The following is a 5,503-nucleotide window of genomic DNA, read 5'->3' as shown; positions in this document are numbered from 1 at the left end:
GTAAATATAATCATATATATATATATTTTTTAAACATTCACTTAAAACTATAATCTATTATAAATATATTTGTTAGTATAATCGATAATTAGTAATTTTTTTTAACTTTTGATCAATTAACTTTTTTTTTAGTTTTATAATGTATAATATAAAAAAAACATTTCATATCCCTTTTTGAAAAGCTTATTTACATAGGTTTAAATCTTAAATTAAATGATAAAATGGTATAATTAATTTTAGAAATTCAATAATAAAATGAAGTGGATGATGATGTGGGTTAAAGAGAAGAGAGAAAAAGCTAACTTTATATATATATATAGATATATATACTTTTTCATAACCTAGTTTTAATAGAAAATAAAATAATTAGTTAGTTAACGAAAGAAATAAAAAACGGCTTTGCCTGATAGAGCCGTTATTACACAACGGTTAGAAAGCAAGCTGCGCCTTCATTCTTCATTCTTCTCCAAATACAAATTCAAGTTTGTCACATAAGAAACAATAATACAAAGAGAGAACGAGAACGACGAGTTTGATTATGAATAAAAGAACGAGAGAGATAATAGCAGAAGCAGAAACAGAGTCTTGCGGTGGTTCTGGAGTTACGTCCGCCGTCAAATCTCAACGATTCTTCTCCTCTATGGTAAGTCTTTTGTAAAGCTTCGATTTTTCTTTATGGGTTCTTCGAGAGATGTTTGTATAGGATCAGAACATGATCTTCAGATGTAATAATAGGTGTTTTTACAATCATAAGGTAGGTTACGCATGATCATCAAGTTCAAGTTCATCACGTTACTTCAAAAGCCATAACTTTTTCTCTCGAATAAAAGTGTGAAAGTTTTGATTTTGAATAGAGATGGTACCACAAACAGAGTAAAGCTTTGATTTTTTCTTGATGGGTTCCGAAATCAATTTTCAATTATTAGGAATCAGATTCAATGGCTCTTCGTTTTAGGGTTCTTTAAAATATGGTTTTTATAAGATCAGAACATGATCTTTAGATCTTCTCAAGACATAGAAAAGGTTATGTTGTCGGAAATAATAGTTTGCTTTAGTTTCTTTACAAGCATAGGTTTAACGACTAGTTAGGTTACGCATGATCCGCTCTGTTTTTGCATAATCAAACAACTTTAGTTTCTTGGTCCATTATTGTTGGAACTGTGAAGCAACAGCTACAGTGATGCAAAAATGCTTCCACCTTGTCAGAATCACTTCTGATCTAATGTCTTCGTCTGGCTAGACAAGATAGAGCAGAGGAAGGTGGTATTGTTAGGGTTTCTTGGAGAGTGTAGCCTTGTAACGCTTTCTCTATATCTGATCTAGTATCCCTCTCCCGTTTAGCTCCTACGTGACTTTCTTAGACATTGGTTCATTTATATGTCTCCATACTAGTTGGACAGAAGTTTGTTGAGACCTAGGATTTGGTGAATTCTGGATTTTAGATAGCGATGAAGTTGAAGAGGATACCAAGGAAACTTTAGATGACAAGCTCCATGGTATGTTCTTTTAGATATAATGAAGAGGAAACCGGTAGCTTGGCGTAGAAGACAGAACATTCATTTTCATGTATGTACAATCACATTGGAAGTAAGGTTCAGTTTTTGGAATAATGCTCTTTTCTCCAGTCACATCTGATTTCCCTTCATGATCATGTTGCTTTCTCAACATTAAATGAACCATTGCACCAAGAGGGTTCAACAAGATTCAACCGAAACAACATTGTTTGAACTGCAAGGAAAGTATCAAAGTAAGTCTTCTAATTTTCCAAATTTAAATTAACCAACATGTTATAGATGTCATAGGAGAGGTAAATTTTCTGCAACTTGACCTGAAAGGCAAGTAGAAAATTCAACATCACCTAAGTTGAAACCAAGCTTATCAAAATCAAGTGATAGTTTATTTTCGTCAAGTTTTAAAACTTCCACTTCTTGAATTTTCTTTTCCAAAGGTTGTTGATACAGGTTTAGGACGTACTATATGGAGCACACAAATCATGATGTAGTCCCTAAGTCCACAGCAAAGTGTGTACACTAGCAAGTGAAACTAATTTCAATCATGTTCAATTTTATAATTCTCATACATATTGAAAAAAAGTTTCAAGAACTATATTTTTAGTTTTTCTATTTCAAATATATTATACTTAATCTTGCCTTTGAATGTGGAAAAGGATGTAGGTACCTACCATGGAGAATTACGTATAGAGAAAGGTCACCACCAAGCTAAGCCTAATCACGGATCAAAGCCAACAAGAAGTTGACTCCAACCCTACACTTGAAAAGGTTCATAGTAACTTGTTTCCATGACCGCTTTAATACACTTATCTTTTTCCAAGAGTGTTGATACACATGTAGGTGATAAGGAGATACATGATGTGAAACCAACTGAGAGATCAACACTGAATGATGTTAAGCAGCAAAATCCAGAGCTCTTAATTTTTTAATCTATTCCAAAGGAGGAAATGATGATATAGCATAGCTTCTTGTTACAAGAAGAACCGTCGGATCTAACCTAAAGTCAACATGCCTTGTTGAACACGGAAAGGCCATTCTCCAAGAACCCGAAGCAGGTAGGTAATCCTCTTACCCAATTTATCTATGATGAATATAATGCTTTGTTATATAGTTTATTATATTAAGAACTAGTGAGAAAAGTTTAGGTTTAAATGAGAAATTGTTTGTTTTCATAATTCTTGTCATAAAACGCAAGTAAAAGTGAAATCTAGCACGTTTCACGAATTGGTATAAACTGAAACGTGTATACCTAGTTTTTGTGATTGTATGAATGTGATAACACACTTGTTTCTTCCCCAAAGAGTTGACACACATTCAAGTACAAGAAAGATTACACAAAGCATAAAGACGATTCTGTGGATTTAAGAGATCAATTCCAAACCCAAGAAGAAGTCAAGGACTCCACAACACGAACTACTACACCAGATCAATCAAGAGTACTTATCCTATCATTTTTCTGAAAGGAGAACCACCACATGTCCCACGCATCACCAAACCTCAAACATACAAAGGTAAGACTCTAAGCTCCCAAAATCATATGAAAGCTAACTTGCATTCTCTCGGTACATATTGTACAATTTTGAGGACGAAAACACTTAAAGAAGAAGGAGAGGATATCATATGAGGAACCAGACCGGACCAAGAGGAAACCAGACCAGGCGGTTGGAGCCTCAAACCGACCATACCAAGCCGAAATAGAGAATTCTTGCCCAAATGGAGTTTTGATCAAGCAAATGGCCTAGGATTAATTATTCATCATACAATCAATTTTAATAAGACTAATGATTCAGGAGGAACCATATACCAACTAACCAGATTGAAGATTATCTACGACGACCCTCCGGAACGCACCATGTTCAATTCCGTCGAGCACATGAAGACTTTCCTCGACCTATATTATAGATTCATCTACAAGTTGGCTATTTAAAAGTGATTTATCGAGTCATAATTAAATACAAAGAAGCCAAATAACCACACGAACACAACAAACCGTAGCGGTCATGCCGAATCCAATTTTTGAACTTTTCCCTTTTAAATGTTTGTTTGGATATTATTCAAAGGTAAATAAAAAGAAGAACAATTCACTAAACAAAAATATATTTTTTTGAGGGAACACATAGCATCAAAACACGATTATAGTGGTTTAACAACTTCATTATAAACACAAAGTCACTAACAATTTTGGTTTGAGATCAGAATAGTTTTGTCTAATTTTATTATCATCTCTTATAGCTTTATGAATTGCGGGGTTTTAACATATAGTTCTCTAAAGTTTTTTATAACTATAATCATTTAGCTTTTTTTTTTCATTGTGACTCTCCATTTTTCAAAAATTAGTTTAGGTTAATGCTTATTTACCATAATATTGTGTTTCATACTTTTTTTTAATAACTATAGTCATTTTATTTCCTTTTTGTCTAATATAGCTTATATTATTTACTAATGATCATTTTGTTTTCCGACATCAATATTTTACAACTCTATGCATTTTTTCAATTTTTAGATGATTACCAAGTTTTTATTATTTATTCTTCATAATATATTTAAACCCTTATTTAGTAGATTTGATAAACCATTTTAAGAAAATACTTTCATTATTATAAGTTTTCATACAAACAATTATAAACGTAAAACAATTTTGACAAAGTACAATATATATAACGTAAAAATGTGGGTAAATCTATATACATCATATATATATATATATATATATATATATATATCTTATTATATAAACCTTGGTTTTCAAAGTCAGTCATTAACAAGATCGTGACACGTGTCAATTATAAACGATAAGATGTTGACACGTGGCATAACTAATTTTGTTAATATTTGGATAAAATAGAAATATTATTAACCCTATCGAAGAAGGAAATATATAAAATAAATATTATAAAGAATTATATATTAAAAATTATTAATAAAATTAAACAAATAACCTAATTCAGTTATGTCAATTTGGTTTATTAATAAGATAGGGATTTAAAATTTATAATTAACAAGAATATATGGCGGTTTTTGTTTACAGAAGAGGATTAAGGTTTAAACTTTAATTTTACAATTAAATCAGGTTATTTGTTGGTTTGGGAATATAAATGATAAATAAGAATTATGGTTTATCTTTATAAATTAAAATTATGGTTTAAGTTTAACAATTAAACGAGATTATATGTCAAAACTTGGTTTTTAAATTTACTAACTCATGTGATCATGATAAGTGTCAAGTAAAAACATAAGATGTCTCAACATGTTATAACTAATTTTGTTAATATTAAGATACAAATAGAATTTTTAAACAACATTAAAAAAAATTATAAAAAATTAAAGAGAATTTTTGAGAAATACCCCTTTTGGTGTACCCCTTTTCAAAAATACCTCCTTTATCTATTCATTTTCAAAAATATCCATGTTTAAATATGAAAAATTATAAAGTTTTATATGGTTTATAAGGTACTTCTATATAATAACTACTACTTGGAAATTTGATACAAATATTTTATAATGTTTTAAAAGGTTTTAAATCGTTTTTACAAGTTTTATAAGGTTTTTAAGTGGTTTTTAAAATGGTTTATAATGTTTTTAAAAGGTATTTATAAGTTATTTTACGCTATTTATGAAAGATATATAAAAATTTAAACATATATAAAGGTAATTTGTGTGTATATTTATAAGTTTTCACACATATTTGGATAAATTTCAACATTTAAAGTGTTTTTTTATATAAAGTTTGAAATAGGGGTATTTTTAAAAAGTCGTATGAAAAAGGGTATTTTTGATAATTAAAAAGTAAAAAAATTGATATTTAAAAAAAAAATGTGTAAGCTTATATATTTAGACACAAATTATCTTTCTATGTGTGTAAATATAAATACCATATAAATACCTTTTAAAAACGTTTTAAAATTATTTAAAAAACATATAAAAACTTTTTAAACCTTATAAAAACCTTATAAAAGTCTTATAAATGCCGCTTAGAACCTTTTTAAAACTTT

The 5,503-nt window shown here is 29.3% G+C and overlaps 1 long non-coding RNA gene across 1 annotated transcript; it reads left to right on the top strand.

Moving 5' to 3' along the window:
* Window positions 1–1,712: 1,712 nt before the first annotated feature.
* LOC111828981 lies at window positions 1,713–2,220 on the top strand. The gene is made up of 3 exons (XR_002832605.1): window positions 1,713–1,747; window positions 1,949–2,021; window positions 2,168–2,220. It is a non-coding gene; the product is annotated as an uncharacterized LOC111828981 (long non-coding RNA).
* Window positions 2,221–5,503: the final 3,283 nt, after the last annotated feature.

Source organism: Capsella rubella, unplaced genomic scaffold (assembly GCF_000375325.1).
Source record: "Capsella rubella cultivar Monte Gargano unplaced genomic scaffold, Caprub1_0 scaffold_27, whole genome shotgun sequence".
Classification (NCBI taxonomy): Eukaryota; Viridiplantae; Streptophyta; class Magnoliopsida; order Brassicales; family Brassicaceae; genus Capsella; species Capsella rubella.
Note: the sequence above shows the minus strand (reverse complement) of the source record. Positions and strands in the feature narration are given on the sequence as shown.